This window comes from Lontra canadensis, unplaced genomic scaffold (genome assembly GCF_010015895.1).
Source record: "Lontra canadensis isolate GAN:19392208 unplaced genomic scaffold, GSC_riverotter_1.0 scaffold111, whole genome shotgun sequence".
In the NCBI taxonomy this organism is placed as follows: domain Eukaryota; kingdom Metazoa; phylum Chordata; class Mammalia; order Carnivora; family Mustelidae; genus Lontra; species Lontra canadensis.
In genome coordinates, this window is record NW_022631105.1 from 6,262,878 (window position 1) to 6,284,310 (window position 21,433).

General features: G+C 49.5%; 8 non-coding genes across 8 annotated transcripts; 5 read left to right on the forward strand and 3 right to left on the reverse strand.

The window, feature by feature from the left end:
- Nucleotides 1–802: 802 nt before the first annotated feature.
- Nucleotides 803–874, reverse strand: TRNAC-GCA. Its single transcript has one exon. It is a non-coding gene; the product is annotated as a tRNA-Cys (tRNA).
- Nucleotides 875–1,679: 805 nt separating this feature from the next.
- Nucleotides 1,680–1,751, forward strand: TRNAC-GCA. The gene has a single exon. It is a non-coding gene; the product is annotated as a tRNA-Cys (tRNA).
- A 2,821-nt stretch (nucleotides 1,752–4,572) lies between these two features.
- TRNAC-GCA lies at nucleotides 4,573–4,644 on the forward strand. The gene has a single exon. It is a non-coding gene; the product is annotated as a tRNA-Cys (tRNA).
- A 3,494-nt stretch (nucleotides 4,645–8,138) lies between these two features.
- Nucleotides 8,139–8,210, forward strand: TRNAC-GCA. Its single transcript has one exon. It is a non-coding gene; the product is annotated as a tRNA-Cys (tRNA).
- A 3,817-nt stretch (nucleotides 8,211–12,027) lies between these two features.
- TRNAC-GCA lies at nucleotides 12,028–12,099 on the forward strand. Its single transcript has one exon. It is a non-coding gene; the product is annotated as a tRNA-Cys (tRNA).
- Nucleotides 12,100–14,967: 2,868 nt separating this feature from the next.
- TRNAC-GCA lies at nucleotides 14,968–15,039 on the reverse strand. The gene has a single exon. It is a non-coding gene; the product is annotated as a tRNA-Cys (tRNA).
- Nucleotides 15,040–17,916: 2,877 nt separating this feature from the next.
- Nucleotides 17,917–17,988, forward strand: TRNAC-GCA. The gene has a single exon. It is a non-coding gene; the product is annotated as a tRNA-Cys (tRNA).
- Nucleotides 17,989–20,905: 2,917 nt separating this feature from the next.
- Nucleotides 20,906–20,977, reverse strand: TRNAC-GCA. The gene has a single exon. It is a non-coding gene; the product is annotated as a tRNA-Cys (tRNA).
- Nucleotides 20,978–21,433: the final 456 nt, after the last annotated feature.

The window sequence follows — 21,433 nt, forward strand, 5'->3', positions numbered from 1 at the left end:
GAGGTAGAAGGAGTTTTTAGATGATCTAGCCTAACATATTTCTGATAACAGAAATCCTTTTATTTTAAAATATCCCTCTCTTTTGTCGAGCTGTCCTTATCATTCATGTGACCATTTCTTCATTGGATTGTTTTACCCACCACAGACGGTTCCTGCTCAGCTCTGTCTTTCCTGTGTCTGGCATTGAGTGGGAATCAAATACGTCTTGAGTGAATGGATGATTGCATGGTTGAATGGTTGGATGTCAGCCACAGCTCTGATGTCAGAAAGCATTGTGAGGCTGGAGTAGGGGTCAAAAAGCCCATCCATGCCTCTTTGGGGAAGATGGATTAGGGACCGTGGTGTGCTAGAGCTGACTCGCCCACCCCATGTTAGGTGAGCTTATGTTTGTAGCTTGAAATTGACGACGGGGAGATTATTTGCACCACGAAACTGTGAAACACTAAAAATCAGCAATGCCCTTCCCCCAAGAGCTGGTTGTTAAATATTTAGCAGCAAAATAAATAAATACATAAAAATATTTAACAGCAGACTACTGATGTGGAGCAATGAAAACGTGTAGAAAAAGTAAGCCTAAGCCTATGTAGAACAAGACACATGGTGAGTGAAATATGAAGTCAGAGTTGGGGGAACCTGTCACTCTGGGGCTGTGGTGCTGAGTGACAGGGTTTTAAGTTACCCCTGACTTTTTTTTTTTTTTTTCTTTCCGGATTTAGGAAGTCTCAGTATCCTGAAGCTCAGTATTAGGGAAAGGAGCTGAATCTTTAATATCAGCTCCAGTGAACAAAAATTGAGATACAGCAGGGGGCACCTGGATTTGAACCAGGGACCTCTTGATCTGCAGTCAAATGCTCTACCCCTGAGCTATACCCCCTGGTACAGTTGTGGGTGTAAGTAATACCTTTAACCTGTGCAGCCACACCCAACTCCCCTATAAATTTGTGACAAATGTTCATTGGCTGGGCCTCCTGGAAGCTGCCAAGCCTCCCTCACTACCATTTTCTCTCTCTGATGCAGAGCAAACAACAGGTTCGCCTCCCTGATTTTTCTGGAAGAGAACTGACACCAGCATTTAAAGCTGGAAGGGCCTTCAGAGTCACTAATCTGTGCCATTCGCAGTGGGCATCTGCAGACATTCGAGATTACTAGTCTTACACCACACAAAACCTTACTGGTGGGATCAGAGCCTGAATCCACTCTTTCTGACTTTGGGTTTAGAACCCTGTTACTGAACCAATGACTCTTTAATCTTCCTCTTGTCCCTATCTTCCATCAGTTAAAATATATGTATGTTGGCGGCCAGGGGGGTGGGAGTCGGGGGAGTTCTGACTAATACATAGAGCTGCCTGTTAGATCTATTTAATTTTATTTATGTATGTATTTTCATTTAAATATACAACTTTTGAAAATAATGTTTTCCTGATTATAATAAAGCAATAAAGACAGTATAGACCCATAGGACAAAATGGATGTCTGGTAACTAGTTTCATGTAGAAGAGAAAAAAAAAAAAATCAGTCCAGCTGAAATATAGTCTGTAGAGGAGTTTGTAGGGGAGGTTGATGGCCAGAGGGAGCTGCTCTGCAGGCTCACTGGGAATGAACGGCGGTTAGTGTCCTGGAGGATACCCGGCTATTGCAACACAGTGAAAAGATGCTAGCTAGCAACACAGAGTGTGTTGGGGGGTATAGCTCAGGGGTAGAGCATTTGACTGCAGATCAAGAGGTCCCCGGTTCAAATCCGGGTGCCCCCTGTTGGTTTTCTTTCCCGGTCGTCATGGGCCACCCAAGTAGTTTCACCCCACGTGTGAATTTTAAAATTGGGCTGATTTTCTCTGGATGGCTGAGCTTCCAGAAAGTGGGGCAGCCACACGGAAGCAGTAGCTGCGGGACCTCATGGGCTCAGCCGCAGGGGGGCGCTGCTCGTGCACATGTCCCCTGGACCTCAGCCCTGGGGGACCTGGATGCTGGAGCCCCAACGCGCACCCCACACTTCCTCCTCCGGCTCCACCCCGGTGCGCACTAGGTGATCTGACAGGCGCCATCTGGGGGAGGACTACGCGGGCCATTCTAAATGGCGCTTGGCCTAACTGTGCTTGGTTCTCAAAGCAGGTGCCCTGGGCAGGGGCCCGAGAAGCTGCCCGGTGCAGAAGGAGGCTTGGTAGGAAAGGGGTCCGGTCCTGGTGCAGCAGACCCCACGGGTCTCAGGCAAGCCCACAGAAGGCGTTGGCGACTTGCTGTGTTAGAGTTCCGGACAGGGCAGCTGGGGGAAAGGCACCCAGACTCCTAGGTGGGTCCTTTGAACACCAATCATGTGGTCTCTGATCCCTAACCCAGGGAGCCCCCACCTGCTGTTGTTAAAAAATATATATGTATGTTGTAGACTTTATTTCTTAGAGCAGTTGAAGGTTGACAGGAAAACTGAGCAGAAAGTACAGAGAATTCTCTTATATATGGTGCTATATTGCTGCCATATTTATTTAGACTTGTTGCCATTCCAGGTAACTGTCTCTTCCTGCAGGAAAGGAAGAGGGAAATTAAGAGTATATTATCTTGATGAGCACTGAGTAATATAGGAAAGTGTTGAATCACTGTACTGTACATCTGAAAATGATATAATGCTGGATGTTAACTACACTGGAGAAGGAGGAGGAGGAATGAGAAGAGGGAGAAGAGGAGGAGGGATAAAAGGAGGAGGAAGAGAAGGAGGCCTGAGGAGGCAAATGCAGCTATCTTTCTTACACCCTCAACATTTGAAATTCCTTTCCATTTGGGGGGGATCCGCAGGTGTGCATGACTGGTGGAAACCAGGACCTCCCTGCACTACCAAAGGCAAAAGTATCAGACTTTGCCCTCCCACCAACGCCAGCAATGCCCTACGCTTAGCCACTCACACACATGTGATTGAGACTTGGAACATGCAATGAGGGACATACAGGCAGGAAGAGTCGGCATTTATTCCAGGGGAGCTCTGACATTGGTGGTGGGGCTAATGGCTGCAGCCAGCATGCAGTGGGGGCATCACAAGCCCCCCAACTAGGATGCTGTTTGGGGCAAAGGCTCGTGAACCCCTGGCTACGCTTTAATTCTGCCTGTTTTCTGAATGTAGATAGTTAGGTTTCCTTGGGTGGTCTGAGATTTTTGTCTTCGTGCCAGTCATTTCCTAGTTTGCTTCAATTAGCCATTATCAGTTTCTGTTTGGGAGACAGAATGCTGGCAGTGTGAAAACTGATACTAGAAGTCAGGTGCAGGAAGTGAGGGAAACATGGTGTTGGTTTTCTGGTCTGGTTGGGGCTAAAAGCAGTGATCATCTGGCCGGTTATTCAGGAATTGGAACCTGGCAGTCATTGACACAGTGACCAAGCAGGGAAGTTGACTATTGTCTAGGTCACCTGGAAGGAAGTGCCCAGGGAGGGCCAAGCCCCAATATACTAAATTACCACAGAACACCAGGAAGCACTATACAGTAGAGCGGCTAATTCTGTTGGCGCGGGAACTCAAAGAAAATGAAACTCAAACGTGTAAACCTTCTACTCCAGCTGGTGCTATGTGCAGAGAGACTTATCTCTTACCCTGAGTAACCGAAAAGGCCTCCAACCAAAAGTGGGGTTTGATCCTGCAGGTTACTGACTTACAATGTCAGTTAAAGGAGCAGTATCCTTGTCTCATGCGTGAAAGGTAGGACACTAATCAGAAAAGAGTGGGATCGTCGCACCCACTCGGCGCTTATTCAATGGACTCAGAAACAAAGGTCAACACTTCAGGCATGGAGGCTAGGAGCCAGCTCCACCAAATGGATTGTGTGTCCCGCCCTCACCGGAACCTGGCCATGCCAGGGAAGGGTGCCTAACATTCCAATTACATCCCCTAATAAAAAGATGGTGTTTTAGAGGCCAGGCAAGCAGCCAGCAACGTGGAAGCCAGCTGGTTATGTTAGGAACCTCCTGGATGGGGCACTGCTTTGTTCTCACTGGAATACTTATTTTGAGTTTACATTACGTTTTTGAAGTAAAGCAGGTTACCTGTGCAACAAGGGAATGCTGTAGGTAAGCTGCACAGAAACGAGGAAAGAATCTCCCCTTTTCTACCCTCTCTCCCACTGCATAGCCCAGTGTCCCCGGTGGTCTCTGCAAAGTGAACCTCACCAGTCTCTGATGTCAGGTAACCTCCCCTTCGGTTACTGCCCTGATGCCTTGTGGGAAGGACTGGTGAAGGTCTGTGAGCTGGGAGGGAGGGAGGGGTGAGGGTGGGGTCACAGGCAGGGGTCGATGGAGCCGAGCAGGTGGAGCTCAGGGAGGAGGGAAGGAAGGAAGGATGGGGTGCGGGGTCCCGCCGAAACCTGGTGCCTCCTGCAGTTCAGACGCGGCTCTAGAGGAAAAGCGCCTATTGGACATGAGAGAGTCTCTGGGGAACGGGAAGGCGGCCTTCCGGCCACAGGGTGGTCCCTGGTGAGGTTCTGCTGGGCCTGCTAGTTTCTAGGCCTACCAGCAACGACGAGAACTCGCAGGGGGCTCTGGAACGCTTCGGTGCAGCGTCACAGGTGAAGTAATGTAAAGAGGAGCCAACCTCACAGAGCGGGGTATAGCTCAGGGGTAGAGCATTTGACTGCAGATCAAGAGGTCCCCGGTTCAAATCCGGGTGCCCCCTGCTGGACCTTTGCTTTATTGCGGAACACGGAGGTACCATGATCTATTTAATGTCGTGGGACGTCCTCCCTGCCACTTTCCCCCAGGCCCTGTCTCCGGTGGCTTTTGTCCCCTGGCATATTGAAGTGGCAGGTTGACCCGTTGGCCGCAATTCTTCACCTCCCGCTTTCTGCGGCTTTCGCTGGCGACTTTTCCGTTTCACTCCCAGAGGTGAGCGCGCTCTGCACCGCATTGCTCTGGGCTCCATCGTAGGGATCAATCTGCACCAACCAGGAGACAAAACCACACAGTAACTTAAGTGGGAAGTTTAATGTAAAGAATTATTGTGTTGTGAAAAGAGTAACCACACAGGTGCAAAGAAAACTCCACAAAGTTATCCGAGGGGAGAGGAACCCAAAGGATAAATTTGGAAGAGGGACCCCTCCCCAAAGCTGGGAGTAGATCCCGGGGGAAGGTGTGGTTGCAGCAACCTGACCTATTCACGGTCTCCAGGCAAGCAGCAAGCAAACCTCTTGGGCACAGGAGAGGCACCAGGAGGCGAGAGGTCTGGAGCGCGCAGCAAAGGCGCCTGGAGGCCTCGGGGACCAGACCTCTGCGGGGCAAGACGAGCGGGGCTGGAGGGCACACGCAGGTGCGTAGGCGGAGTTGGGAGGGCCCCGCGGGGGTTGGGGGTGGTGGGGGTCGCCGGCCCAGCCAGGGCTGCCAGATCGCCGTGGTGGGACTTCTTTCTCTGGGTGCCTGGCTGGGTCCTCACGCACCCACACCTCTGACCAACCATGCAGCGGAGACCAAGGGGAAGGGGATGGAAAAAACAAAAACAAAAAAACACCAACGACAGACAACACGTAGCCGAAATTAGGGAGACAATCCCCTTTTCTCCCGCAACATCCTTCCAGCGCCCTCTACTGACAGCTGTTCACATTACAGGAGAAACGCTTCTAGAAACCGGTCGGTTATCGCAGGGCGGGCATGCGGGCCTGAATTTGGACCCGACAGTCAAAAAACTCGGTAGCTGTGTGCGTGTGACTTGTTTGGGGCAACAGGATGTTAGCGGGTGTATGCAGGCTAGGGGCTTCAGATCAGCTTGCAAGGGTAGTTTTGTCCTCTGGGGCTTCTCTTATTGCCATGAGATGTGTTCCTCCTGCGAGCCGCTGCCCCTTCCGCCTGGACCCCAACAATGAGCACACACGGCCGCATCTCCAGCCCAACTCATCTAGCAGAGCCGAGGCCGGCTGGACCCGCAGCTTGAAGCGAACCTACCCAGCCCAGCCCAGCCTAGATCAACTGATTCACATTCAATATTCTGCCCCGTGGGCATGACAGTAAATGCCCATTGTTGTGTGTCACCGGTTTGGGGCGGCTTGTTTCACGACACTATTGTGGATTCGACTGGCAAATACTAAAATTGACATACAGAAGGGGGCGCCTCCTATAAAAAGGCCTAAAGTACAGGGCATGCCTTCTCAGTGAAGCAACAGGTGCGAGAGAACAGTCAGAATCAGCTGAGGAAATGGGAAACGATTACCCACAGGGCGATCAGAGGCGCACGATAACCTGGAAGGCAGAAAGTGTCCTTGAACTTGTAGTGGGTGGGATAGGATGTTTCAAGGAAAAATATTGAATATCTGAGCGATTATAGGCTGTTTTTGATAAGGTCCCACAGAGAAAGATTTGAGTTCAGAATAGAACTTCCTGGTTTGCAGTCAGAATTTAGAGGCAATCTAGGTAGCTCGTAACTGCATGGTCAGAAAAATGAAACCATCCTCTCCAAAAGAAAGGTGAGGCCGTTATTACATCACTTTCAGAAAAAGACTAACTCCAGAGCCTTCCTGTAAGACATAGCCTCAAACCAGATCGAGCTTAATGCACTCATAGACTCAGAATATGCCCAAATACTTATCCTTGAGCTGGAGGCAGAGCAAATGTCCAAAAACAATTCCGATCGTGTAGCTTTTGGCCCAGGGAGTCAAATAAATAGAAAACCCACAGGTTGCTAGAGAAAACTGTGCTGTCAAAAGCATTACTAGCCTGGATGAAAAGAAATGAAGACTGGGAAGTAAAAGAACCTGGGCTTCCAGCATTCTACAGGGGGAAGCAAGTTGGGAAGAACGCTCAGCCACCAAAAAGGACTTATTTTCCAACGATCCCTTCAAAAATTGCAGAGAAGCCTGAAGGAAAAGGAAGACTCCTCAGACTCAGGCAGAACAGTAGATGGGGAGCTGTCCTGACAGCAGAACCAGAGCCTAATCATGCTGAGTTTGGGGTGGTTTCTTAGACAATATTACTGTGAAAAGCCTGACAAATACTGACACTGGGATCCAGAAGGGGGGCTCTGGCTGGAACAAGAGGTAAGAGAGGAACACGGCCACATTTGTCTAGCTTTTCGATTTCTGTGAACCAGTTTCTATGACCACGTGTTTCCCATCGTGACCAGTCTTTGAATGTAAAAGGCTTTAGTGCCCTGAAGTCGGCTCCTGTACCATCATTGGATTTTGGGTGTGTGAGTGATAGGTAATTCGGTTTTTTTTAAGCTTATAGATCTCTAAATCAAGAGAGGCTTCCCCTGGATCTAGTGCAGATCATAGGTTCCTGGACTTTGACTGAATAAGGCTTTGGGGGCCTTGGGATAAAGCTGAGTGTGTTAAGCGTGCAGGAGAGATTAAGTAATTATGACCAAGAGGGCAGACCACAGTGGATTACAATGTTGGCCCCAGTTCTGAACTTATTCTGTGTGAGCCCTTTACCACAAGACTTTTCAGATGCTCCCAGTAGAAGCGGGACAGATTTCCTTGCCCTTGATGTCGGGCTGGGTGCTGAGCCCCGCTATCACTGATGGGATGTTAGCGCCTGGATCACAAGCTGAGGCTGGAAACCTGCTTGCGTAGCTGGGCAGGATTTGTTTCAGTTCCGCCATTCCCGGGAGAAAAGTTTCCCTGCGAGCTGCCACTCTTCCGACTTGGATCCAGGAATAAACAGACTTGGAGCAAACCTGAGCATGATTCACATCAAGGATCCAAGCCCAGATGGACCCTCAGCTTGAAGAAGGGCCTCCAGGTCAACACCAGACTAGATCCACTGATTGCCACGCATTTTGCTGACCTATGGACATGAAAATAAAGGCTTATTGTGGCACGCATCTGAGTTTGGGGATGATTTGTTATGAAATATCATTGTGCACGTAGCTAATCCAGGCACGATTCTTACACTTCCTCTCCCTTCCCCCTCCCACCTACTGAGTGAGGGGAGGGGAGGACACTACAGTTTACCCAAGGAGTTTGGGTTGTGGCTGCAGAGTAGAAGAGTGCTGTTAGACAAGGGAGGGTCTCTGGGGAATGGAAGGGCCAACTCCTGGCCAGAGGGTGGTCTCCAGCCAGTTTGTGGTGGGCTTGCCAGTTTCACAGGTGGACCAAAAGAGAATAGAATGTCCAGTGCACTATAATGCTTGGCTGTGGCAGTGCAGGTGAACTGTGCTAAAGAGGAATATAATTCTAGCAAGGGGGTATAGCTCAGGGGTAGAGCATTTGACTGCAGATCAAGAGGTCCCTGGTTCAAATCCAGGTGCCCCCTGTAGGTGTCTTACCTTATTGCCAAGTGCATATAGGTAACCTCATTTAGGGTCCTGCTCATAGTAAACCTCATTTAGGGTCCTGCTCATAGTAAAGTCATCTACATCGGCAACCTCCCTGGATCTGTGTCAGTTTCCCCAAGTGACTTCTGGGGCACAGCACATATCATGGTACTGTCGTTAATGATGTGTGTGTCAGAAGTTTCTTACTCCTTAAAGTTTACGTTATGATCAGGAGTTACCCAGCCTGTCTGCACCGGAATTACTTAGGGACCTTAGTAAAAATACAAATCAGCTGTAGGAATTAGGATTTATAGGGCCGAGGAGGTGCCCGGGAGCTTCTGTTTTGGGGAGGCACATCCCTCCTGCTAAATTTGATGGTACCATCCAGGCATTCCAAGTAGCTGGAAAATTATTTTGGAACTTACAACACTATGTCATTTTAAACAACGTTCTGATGGTAAACATCAATGATTTTTCAAGTTAGTGCCTTCCGCCCAGGACTGAGGGAATTGTAAGAGGTGGGCTTAGAGCCCAGGGAGTAGCCAGGGTGCAGAGGTAAGAGAATGTGGCCACGGTAGCGTGGTGACAGAACGCACGGTCACAGTCCAGCAAGGCATGGTGACAGCCCATAGCTAATAACTCGACTCCTCATTAAAGTTCAGAATTAAAACATGCTTATTAGATGAGACCAAGAAAAGTGCTTAATTGACAACCTAGAGGTCCCTGATTCCAATTCTTTTTCCCTCCCAAACTTTGAACCCTCTTTCCATCTTTTGAGGATTCCCCCATTGTGTGAGCCCTGCTGGAAGACATGGCTCTGCTTGTGGCTACAGAATGAAAGGCTATTTTCTCCCTTTTCCCCCATAGTATTTCTGGCCAAACAGGTGCTCCTGACTCACACTGCACTCAGACCGAGTGACACAAATTCCAGGGTTGGCAGAGCTCAGGCATCGTCCAGCAGCTCCCTAATGGCTGGCCGAGAACCCAGCAGGCGGAGTCCCCTTGGATCGCCCCTGCCTCGCGAACCTTCCCTTCTGTGCTGCGGACTTCCTGCCATCTAGACAAGGATGGTCTCATCTTTTCCCATAGGCAGAGCCAGTTCCTGTCTCTGCAACAATGTGTCTAGGCTGATACAACATTTGGAGTCCGTTGCAGTCAAAAGACCTTAAAGAAAGTGGGGTGGATGTAGGATTTCTTGCCGTGCTTGGGATAGAAGAAAGTAGAAATCCAGGGGATTCTTCTGGGCTGGAAATCCGAGAACCCATGGGCTCTCAGTGGTCAATGAGCTGATTGATCAATCACACAGATTCAATTGACCATGGATTGGAGGCAGCTTATCCTTCTGGTGGTCATTTAATGGCTGTTTATGGCCGATGTCTTCTCTGATTGGTCAGTGTCCATGCTGTAGCAATGGCTAAATACTTTTGAGTACCAGCCCTTCTTGGAGTAAATTTCCCCCTGGAGGACACACACATAGATACACACACACACATAGACACACACATACACACACACACGCACTTTGATAATTCTTATTTGAATGTATATGATGATCGAGCCTTTCTGCTTTTTATTCAATAATGAGTTGAGCTTTGTAGGAAGAGAAACAGCCCTGTTTCTTAGTCAAGGGGATATTTAGCAGACGCCTCAGCAGAAGACAGAGAACAGGAAAACCCTGAACTCTTAAAGCCCTCTTCTCTCACATGTTCAGATGTGACAACAACTATTTCCTTGGTCATTCCTATATATTTGCTGGTGCAAATGTTCCCATAAAAACTGGTGTTGAGGACATGTAGGAATTGTTTCTGGCTTCCCAACCCATCTCCCTTCCTAATAACATCCCAGTTTTCCGTGGATACAGGCTGGTAGAACGGAAGTCTATGACCTTCTATACCTTGGAGGTAGGCAGGAATTTCATGTAGATGTTCTCCTTGGGATTCCAGCCATGGACAGGAGACAAAGCGCCCAGAGTAGCTGATTCTGGGTCATGTGGATGGAATTCCACTCTGGCCTCTTGCCATGAGTCGACGTGGCCAAGCCCTTCCCGAGCCTTATCTTCTGCTTCCTAGCTATTCTGTGATGTGTTTCCAATGAGCTCTTTTCTGAAATTAAAAAAGACAATTTGCTGAAAAAGACCAGCTGATAAAACTGCCTTCACCTTCTTCTTGCTTTCTAGCCATTGGAATGCGGCGTGATGACATCCTTGGACTGGCCCGGTGGATGAGGTACAGAAGCTTTGTAAGAAAAATCCATCTAGTTCTACAGAAATGCAAAAACTGTTTCAAATAAGAAAACCATTGGAGCCACCAAAATGACGTCAGATATCCTGAATCTGGATGTCCCCGTGCTCTGAGATCACCACTCTGGACACAGGGTCCTTGGTTCAATATAATCAGGAAGGGAGCAGGTGGGATTGGGGGGTAGCTGGGACCCGTCTCCACCCGCCCATTTCGAATCTTGTTGGAATCAGTCTCTTTTCAGGATAAAACCATCTCTTGTTTAAGGACAGAGATGATTGGGGTTGTTGCCTTTTTTTTTTTTTTTTTTGAAGCAAAACTAACTTGTGTGGAGAAAAGCAAATAGGTCATTTCAGAGATAACATGTTTATAATTTGCATATCACTTTCTTACAAAGATGAAACTATTCTTCTATGATGTGTTTAACAGTAAAAGGAATTGATTACTTTTTCATGCCAATTTTAAAAAGGCTCTTAGGATACCTATCTTAGTGGCTACAGTGTAAAAGGTGGTTTGGGTCCCCTGAGGAGACTGAGGAGGTGGCCGTGCTGAGGGCAGGAAAGATTTCTAGAAGTCTCTGGAGCAGGACAGAGGAAGTTCAGAGTCAGATAGAGGCCCATCTGGATGTGGGTGAGTCGGTCAGTTCCCGCTAGTTCCCTAGAGATGAGGAGTTACCGTGTGCAATGGCTCACAGGCGACACGGGGCCCATCAGCAACGCCCAGACCGATAAGGGGGCAGGGTTCCGGGGGAAGAGCCTCTGACCACATATCAAGTAGTCCCTGGTTCAAGTCTATGTGTCACCTGGTGGCCCTTCCTCTTGTTCTGACCACACATCTGCAATCACCCTGTCCTGGGTCTGGCCTCCGATGACCACGAGTCTGTCATTCCCACCTCACTGCCTTTCCACGCTTTCCATCCTCTCTTCAGGTCACACCATCTGTCTGACACAGGGAAAGAGGCAACAAACGGAATAAGGGACAAAAGAAGAGAGATGAAGGGGATAGTTCATCTGCCCAGTTTAGCGCAAAGAGGCGTTTAATCATACACGTGGATCCTAGTGGTAACTCGTCATTAAACCAAGTTTTGGGGGCAGGATTGTAGTGACTGTCTTTGTTCTTGTTTTCCAGATCTATGCCATGCAGGGCACAAAGTAAATTGACCGCTCCGAAATCATCAGGAGCTTGTTAGAAACTCCCGTTGTCCCTTGTCCCCTTCCCAGAGAGTCTGGTTTAGGGCTTCCCAGGTGGGGCCCAAGAACTTTGACTTTTCTCAGCCCTTCCAACCCTAAAACCTCAGAGGGTCTGTTGAGCAGCGATTTCTGAGTTCTGCTCTTCTAGATGAGTCCAGAATGTTCTAGTGGCAATCTTCAATGTTTTCAAGGCCAGTGCCTACCCCCAGGGGCTGAGTGTAGGAAGAACACTGGCTCTAAGTAGAGGTAAGAGGCAGGGGTGGGCGTAGCAGGTAGGACATGCTTCTGGGGATGTAGGATGGAGAGCACTACCAAGAACTCATCTCAAGGTGACGGTCAGGGTGTGGCTCTGCAGGATTAGAGTGCTTATTAGACGCCTATGAGCAAGTGGGGGTATAGCTCAGGGGTAGAGCATTTGACTGCAGATCAAGAGGTCCCTGGTTCAAATCCAGGTGCCCCCTACTATACTTATTTTTACCCCCTCCAACAGCTGTTGTCTCCCTGGTATTGAAACCTCAGAGAGAAGAGATGGACCAGGACCCCTCGGTTTCACCTCCTGTGTTTCTCACAGACTCAGGTGGGCTCCAGCGCCGAAGCCCACTGTGCTGTGCTGGCCGGGCCCTCTCGGTGGCTGCAGATGGGGTGTTCTGCTATTCTCTGTCCAGCACCGGAACCCCAACCCAAAAGAGTGGGTCTTGGTGGAAAGCCCGGCTCTGCAACCTGCTCTAGCAAACAGGTGTGCCAGTGCTGCCACCCCACCCCACAGCCCGACTGCTGGCTGAGGGCCCGGCTCAGCAGTTCCAGAGCGAGCTTCATTCCAGGGTCTAGACCTCTGGCTCCTCGGCAGAGCCGGTGGTTCTTCAAGTACCCCCTGGGGGCCACAGGGCTTCCTGCCCCGAAGGGTGCTCTGTTGTGGCTCCGGCTGTGATGGGGGTCCCTGGGGTCCCTTGGAGCCTGACCTTCCCACCCTCCCTCCAGGGCCATGGGCTCCTGACTGGCTGCCAGTGACCATCTAGTCTGTTTCCATCAAACAGAAGCGCATTCTGGGCTTGCACCTGTGTGCGTGCCTGGTTACAGGAACTGGTGCTCTGAGAGAAGCAGTGTGTGGGAATGAAGGGTTAACCACCAGACCTCCTGTGCCGAAGGCGGGAAAAGACCGGTTGGTCCCACCTGGCTGGGAAGCTAGCAGACCAGGGTTAACAGACGCAAAACAGCCGAATGCCTTGTTGCCTGCTGTCAGCTGAAATGGCCGTGGAGAGGAAGACCCCAGTGGCTGATTCTAACACGCCGGGAATGACCAGCTCAGAGGTCCAGCTTCCATATCCAGCCTCAGAAGGACACACGGGGCTTCCGACGACCGTGCCGAGAAAAGCTGCCTAAGGCACCCCGTGGCAGGGCCGAACGCCAGAGGCAAACTTGAATCCAGCCGGTGCTAAATTCCCTGAAACTGGGAGCCTCCTTGGTCTCTTGGGTGAGCGCTGGGGCATTTATCAGGGAAGAATAGTCCTCCTAAAACTGTAAAGGACATTTATGAGAGGATATGGGGAAATCAACCCCAGCTGCAAAGGCCACCAATGCCTCCAGATTTCCTCTTACATCCGGGCTGATGGAACTGCTCTCAGAGGGTCCGCTTCCCCACCCCTGCCCACCGAATGCAGAAGCCGTCCACTCACTCTGGAAATGGAAAACACCCAGTGGGGAGCTTTCCGGCCCACCAGAAGCTTTGTGCTTTGGAACCCACAGAGCCTGTGGCTCCAGGAGGGGACAGTGTGGGGTCCCTGCTGGGGAGAGGGGCTGTGGTCTGACTGTCTTAGGGGCTTCAGCCAGCGAAGTAAGAGTCCCCATGCCAGTTCAGAAGGCTTTTGGGCTTTGGTACCCCCAAACAGGCAGCCTTAAACCCCATCCCTGCCCCCTCCAGATGTGCTGAGCCCAGACATGAGGCCTTTCAAGGCAGATGGGGCTGCTCCCTGGGAGGGTGGCGTCAGCCTTCCTGGCCAAATGCCTCCCCCAGGCTCAGCCCCAGGATTTGGCCTTGGGATGAGGAAGGGGAAAAGGAAGCACCATCCAGCCGGTGGTCGAACAGGGGAAGCTGGGGGAGAAGGGAGCAGGGGTCAGAACAAAGGAGCCCAGGAAGAAGTAGAGTGACGAGGGAAGGAGGGGGAGCAAGAAAGTGTGCCAGCGAGGGACAGAAGGAGGGGAGGGGTTGGGCGGGACGGGGGGGGGCGGGCTTCAGGGCACTGATATGAGGGGCCAGTGGGAAAGGGGAAGGAGCCATGGCCAGGAGAGGGTGAGTCAGCCAGGACATGGGACCTGCAGGAATAAACAAACTACTGGGTCCTGGGGGGTCCCTCCCTGGGGGAGGCCACAACCATGAAGTGGTGTCAGCCAGGATAGAATGTGAAGGGAGCCCTGGCTCAGGGGGAAAGACCTGACTACAGGCCGGAAGGGCCACTGCGAGCTCATCTGGTTTAGTACTGGATGTTCTATGGGCATCATCCGGGCCATCATTAGGGAAGGCCTCTCTCCTCCAGCCCAGGGCAGCCTCAGCTATGGGGAGGGGGAAGCAGCTGAAGGCAGTGGGCCCCTTTGCATCTTGTCCCAGGTTAGGGAAGTGGGAAGAACCCAAGACCAGCCATGTGGGATCTGGCCCCAGCCCTATGATTAATCAGGTGTGTGCTTGGGCACATCTCTTAATTATGGCCTCTTTTCAAGCCTGTAACATGGGGCACCAAAGAAAATTGGTGGTTTCCAATTCTGACTTTCCACTGGGATCATCCCATGAGCTTGTTAAAAATAGAGTCCCTTGGCCCCATGCCCCCTTGGGCACGGATCCAGGCGGCCTGACCAGGAGCCTGTAAGCTGTATTTCCATGAAAGTGCATGGCACGGCTCTTACCATCTCACACCCCAGGGGTCGTGACAGGCCGTCCAGCGGGGGACCCTTGGCCTTAGAGAAGCTCAGAGCCCTCCACTGACATAACCCTGCTTTGACACTGATGTCCTTGGCCATGGCTGGCTGGCACGGGCGGAGGGTGGTGCAGAAGGACATGGTGGACAGGAATGTCTTCCACCTGCCCCAGAGCAGGTCTCGGAGGCCGACTAGACATGAAGGGCCACATCAGTGTCTGAAGGAGTTCTGGAATTCATGACAGAGGCCAGACGTCTTCCCGTCAGTGTGAGGTGAGCTTTTAAGGACAGATGATCCTTAACTGCCCTTGTTCTTACTGATTTTTGGATGCAGCTCTAGCTCTCTTTCCCTCACTGGAGCCCATGACTCTACACAACCAAGGGCAGAGAGAAAAGAGCCCACTTGGGAGTAAAAGTTTGCAAAGGGGGCACCCGGATTTGAACCGGGGACCTCTTGATCTGCAGTCAAATGCTCTGCCCCTGAGCTATACCCCCTCGACTGTTGGAATGGTCTAAGTCACACTTTTACCTGTGTTGCTACATCATGGTTCAGTTTTGCTGGTTGGCATTTCCCGTCCAGCTCTGCTTCTCTCAGCTCATGTCTTCCTCATGTGGGGAGCCCAGACCTCCCGCTTCCCGCCTCTCTACTATATGCACCTGTCTGAGGACGCCCCCAGTCGCCTTGTTGACCTTTACAGGTGGGCAGAGCTTTAAAACCATCCAGATCACTCTCTTCAGGACTAAGGGCTATTGAGCATATCAGGGACACTGGGACGGTGACATAACTGTGGCCGGGTGACAGCGCCTTTCCTGTGCTGAGGGAAGGTTCAGAGCCCATGTCCAAAGGTTACTTAACGACACAGAAGAACGCCCATAAGGGGCGCCTGGGTGGCTCAGTCCATTAGGCGTCTGCCTTCAGCTCAGATCAGGGTGCTGGGGTCCTGGGATTGGGCTCCCTGCTCAGGGGGGATTCTGCCTCTCCCTCTGCCCCTCCTCCTCCGCCCACCCCGGCTCGTGCTCGCTCTCTCTCAAATAAATAAATAAATAAAATATTTCTTTTTTTTTTTAAAGAACATCTGTGATAATATGTCATGTGAAAAGGCAGGTTACAATGCAAGCTGGGGCAGCCACTCTGGAAAACAGCAGGGAAGTTCCTCAAAAAGTTGAAAATAGAGCTACCCTACGACCCAACAATTGCGCTACTGGGTATTTACCCTAAAGATACAAACGTAGTGATCCGAAGGGGCAAGTGCACCCGAATGTTTATAGCAGCAATGTCCACAATAGCCAAACTATGGAAAGAACCTAGATGTCCATCCACAGATGAATGGATAAAGAAGATGTGGTATATATACACAATGGAATACTATGCAGCCATCAAAAGAAATGAAATCTTGCCATTTGCGACAACGTGGATGGAACTAGAGGGTATCATGCTTAGCGAAATCAGCCAATCGGAGAAAGACAACTATCATATGATCTCCCTGATATGAGGAAGTGGAGATGCAACATGGGGGGTTAGGCGGGGAGGAGAAGAATAAATGAAACAAGATGGGATCGGGAGGGAGACAAACCATAAGTGACTCTTAATCTCACAAAACAAACTGAGGGTTGCTGGGGGGAGGGGGGTGGGGAGAGGGTGGTGGGGTTATGGACACTGGGGAGGGTATGTGCTATGGTGAGTGCTGTGAAGTGTGTAAACCTGGCGATTCACAGACCTGTACCCCCTGGGGATAAAAATATATTATATGTTTATAAAAAAAAATTAAAAAATAAAGATTAAAAAAAAAAGTCAGGTTACAAAACAGTGTGTCTGAGAGAAATTGTAGATGATCTCAGCATTTTTTCTGCACTTTTATTTATCCTTTAAGTTTTCCATTTGAGCTTGTGGCCTTGGTTTAAAAAAAAAAAAGATACTGAGGAGAAATTATACTCTAGGAGAGTTCCACTCCTGGGAATTTATCCGTCAGAAATACTCAGGTGAGGAACACCTGGGTGGCTCAGTGGGTTAAAGCCTCTGCCTTTGGCTCAGGTCATGATCCCGGGGTCCTGGGATTGAGCCCCGCATCGGGCTCTCTGCTCTGCAGGGAGCCTGCTTCCTCCCCTCTCTTTCTCTGCCTGCCTCTCTGCCTACTTGTGATCTCTCTCTCGGTCAAATAAATAAAATCTTAAAAAAAAAAAAAAAAGAAATACTCAGGTGAGCGCACAGAGATCCATATCTGTGGAGACTCGTTACAGCTTTTGCCTTTTTGTGCATTAGCAATAAACTAGAAACCACCTAACTCTCCACTGACTGGAAGTAGGTCACAAAGCAGTCACAGGATGGGGTATGATACAACAGAAACAGATAACAGAGGTCCAGAGTACGATCTTGGAAAGATGCTTAAACAATATCATTAAGGACCAAAGGTAAGTTGCCTGGTATATGTATGATGTGAACTCATTTGGACCTTTAGAAAGATACCATGTAAATATATTATTATATATTAAGGAGCGCCTGGGTGGCCCAGTCAGCTAAGCACCTGCTGTTGGTTCAGATCATGATCTCGGAGTGCTGAGATGGACCCCTTCCTTGCTCACCAGAGAGTCTGCTTGTCCCTCTCCCTCTGTCCCTGCCCCCTGCTCATGCTCTGTCTCCGTTTCTCTCTCAAATAAATAAATAAATAAAATCTTCTTTAAAAAAAGATTATACACACATACAAAGGTATTTACATATAAACATACATTAAATTTTTATATATATATAAGAAATTTTTTGAGAGAGAGGTGGGGAGGGGCAGAGAGAGAGGGAGAGGGACTCTCAAGCTGACTCCGAGCAGGGAACCTGACGCAGGGCTTGATTCCCCTCCACAGAGATCACAACCTGAGCCAGAACCAAGTCGGCCGCACAACCAACGGCGCCACCTAGGCAGCCCTAAAAATATATATTTAAATATAAATTTTTCTATCTATGTATGTGTTATATATAGCGTATCTGTAAAATATATATATATCATCTCCTGTGGGAGAAAATAAACCAAACAACTACTGCCAACGAGGGGTGGGGAATTCTTTCATTTTCCAATTTACACATGTAATAATAACCCACATGCCTACACACTCCAGCCTTGCAGGTACTGAGTGGCTAAAAATAACTGAGAGAAAGCACTACAAATATTCTTTCCTTTCCCGCCTTCCGCAGCTGCACACATCCTGATTCCTCCCTCGGAGGGAGCCCGCTGCCTGGTATGCAGCATGTTGGTGCATTTTCACCCAAGCAGGCCAGGCAGTTCCCGAGAGAGGTACTTCAGAAGGCGTTACTCATCACCGTACAGGTAGTCTGGGTGTGGCTACACAGATGAAGAATATTAATTAAGTCACCCCATAGCAGGAGGGGGTATAGCTCAGGGGTAGAGCATTTGACTGCAGATCAAGAGGTCCCCAGTTCAAATCTGGGTGCCCCCTATTTATTCCTAATTTAAATTGAAGCTGCATTTTTGAAAACTTCCTCTTCCTTATTCGACGTCAGTGTGAAGTTGTTTTCCCCTGAAACCATCCAGTGGAGGAGCTTACTACCATAGCTGCTCTGTCTGCCCAGCTCCTTGCGTCCTGGGTCTCCTCCGATTCATCCCTAAGTGGGCATCATCGGTGATCCGATGTGAACAGTATCTTCCAGGGACAGTCCCTGTCTCTGCCTTTGTGTCCTCAGGGCTCCCCGCTCTCAATTCAGGCTTTCTGTGAATGGGGTGGATGGGGTCTTCTCTTTCCAAGCCAAAGGGCTGGGATCTGTGGCTCCCATGTTCACGTGCACGTTGAGGAACTACTGAAGACGATCGTATGTCTTCTTCAAGCTTTACAAGTTAACTTCTGCATAAGGGACCGGTGAATTATACCATCCATCTCCGAACTAGAGAGTGTAATGACTTTCTGTGGTTTGGAAAAGGAGCAGCTGGGCATGTGGGTAGACAATCTCAGAGTTCATTCTGAGTTCTGAGATACGGCATGGAATTCACAAGTGATTTCTGTGACGTCTTACACCAATCATCTTTTATGACCTTTCTCCCAACTCCCTAAAACACATTTCACCATCTTCTAGGCTTTGATCAACAGCAGAATTCTACACTTTTGATAGGCTAAAAGCAGGTTCTCATAATAAATTATCTGACAGCAAGAAAGCTTCAATCCCTTTAGACAGGACGGCGGGAAAAGGCAGCAGAGAAGCTACTGTGGTCGGACTCTGTCTAATTCAGTGAGCTGGCCCAGAGATCTCTGTCTGACACCCCAGGTTGAAAATATTCTCTATCCTGAGTTCTGTTATCAGCATTACAGCATGAGGGCCTGAAAAAACAAAACTTCTTTTATCCTCAGGGATGTGCTTTGGAGTTTCCCTTTCATTGAAGCTGATTCTTTTTTGTTAGAGAAAGATTCGAATTTCTGAATTAGTGCTTATTTTTCCAGTTCCATAAACACTTGGAACTTTGGCCGAGAGCCGGGTGGCTTGTCCCTTTCCTGTCCCTGCCCTCCCACGACACCTTCTGATACTGAAAATGATGTCTGGTGGCAGCCTCCATCCATTTCCTCCTCCTCCCCGTGGGGCCTTCCATAATTGTGTAGGAGCTGTTTCTGTTTCTTGCCCTTCCCAAGAGCTCCCTAGTGGCCCCCACCCCCCGATTTAGCCCTTTCCCTCTTATAGGAGAGAGCCTGCGTATATGAGGGCATGTATATGATTTTCATCGCTAAGCTGGGGCTGGTCCCTTCCTCAGTTGTCTTGCTCCGACTGTGAATATGAAAACCTTTCTCTACCTTTGGAAATGTCATTCTTTGACTTTGTTGTGAGCCTCTGCTGGCCTAGGAGGCGAGGTTTCTCCTCATTATTTTCAGACTCCTACACAGTCTGTATGCCTGTTGGGAGCGCCCTCCCTATACCCTTGGCACTGGATACTTGGGTCATAGAGGCCTCTGGGGAGGCTGACAGATCAGGGTGGAGAAGGCAAGTGTGGAAGAGGGCAGTGTGTGGCTGAGGGGCTGGGCTGTGCTGGGGTCCCCAGAGGACAGTGAGCTAGCCCTTTGCTCTCAGAACTACCAAGGACATTATGCATCCTAGCTGAGTGGACAGTGGACTCTTGCTATGTGAAACCACAGCGACAGTGCTTGAGGGGAGGGGGCAGAAATGACAAATTCCTGCAACCACCACAGGGCAGAAGTGGAGGGGGAAGGACAGGCCAGGAGGGGCTTGGGGTTTGGGGCCAACAGGAGTCTAGGCTTCCCTAGAGGGAGATACAAAATAACCATCTTTATTTCTTGTAATGATTTTTGCCTCAAAAACTATTTGTCTGGTATTATTATAGCTACCTGATATATATTTATCATAATTACATCTCTTTCTGTCCTTTTATTTTTAATATATTTATATCCTTATGTTTTCTACCTATCTTGCGTGAACATCCTATAGTTGTTCTTTTTTTATTATCCAGTTACATTCTTTGTCTTTTTACTGTGGTATTTTATACATTTACATTTAATGTTAGTACTGATAACAGTTTGGTTTAAATTGTCCATCTTCTTTGTCCTTCCAGTTCTAGGTTCTTTTGCTCTCTTTTCCTGTCTCCTTTTGGCAACTATAGGAAGAGACCCCGGGAGTTGAGAGATGAGATCCCTGCACCGTGGAATGGAACTGGTAAAAATCCGCAGGAGTCCATGGAGCTAACAGATTTCTCTTGATGATAGGATCACACAAAAGATGGTGAGTATGGGGCTGACAGACCCTGGAACCAGAGTGTATGCAAGGGAACCAGCAACTTTGTCTGCTATTGAGAGTGACCTAGGCTCCTGGGATTGGCTTTTGCCTAGAATAAAAAACAAGGAGCTAGAGAATAAAATCATTAGCACTTTTCCTGTGCTGACCTGGGTGGAGACAAGTGTCTCTAGGGGACAGCAATTTTCTCACTGTCCACAAAAGGTGGACTCACGGAGATGCAGAACCCAATCACAGCTCCAATAAAGCTACACCCCTCCCCATAGCAGACATCTGACTCCTTTGTTTCAATTACAGTCTCATTAGGGACATGCTTCCCTCCCCCTCTTCTGCCCCTCACTCCAGCACAAGACACTACCCCTGCTTAACAGAGAGGACAGAAGCAGCAAGATGGCAGATCCTTGGTTTCCTGCCATAGGACAGGTACACTGATGACCGGGACACTGATGATGCCCACTTAGGGATGAATCGGAGGAGACCCAGGACGCAAGGAGCTGGGCAGACAGAGCAGCTATGGTAGTAAGCTCCTCCACTGGATGGTTTCAGGGGAAAACAACTTCACACTGACGTCGAATAAGGAAGAGGAAGTTTTCAAAAATGCAGCTTCAATTTAAATTAGGAATAAATAGGGGGCACCCAGATTTGAACTGGGGACCTCTTGATCTGCAGTCAAATGCTCTACCCCTGAGCTATACCCCCTCCTGCTATGGGGTGACTTAATTAATATTCTTCATCTGTGTAGCCACACCCAGACTACCTGTACGGTGATGAGTAACGCCTTCTGAAGTACCTCTCTCGGGAACTGCCTGGCCTGCTTGGGTGAAAATGCACCAACATGCTGCATACCAGGCAATGGGCTCCCTCCCCAAAAGCCCCCAGCCTATGTCCTCCTGGCCTATAGCTGCTAGGGGCAGGCAGCAGCCTGGAGAAGCTGCGATGATGGCTGCTAGAATGGCATGGGGAGGCAGATCCCCATGCCCATCCTGGCGAGAACCTGAAAGCCAGAAACTTAACATGACTGAGTGTCTGTCCAAACCCATGTCATGAAGGCCTGACCCTCACCACCCTCGTGGGCTGACATTTGGTTCAAGGTACTCTCTACCAAATCACAGTCTAGGACACAAGGTGATCCTCCCAGCAACCCCTTCTTCAGTT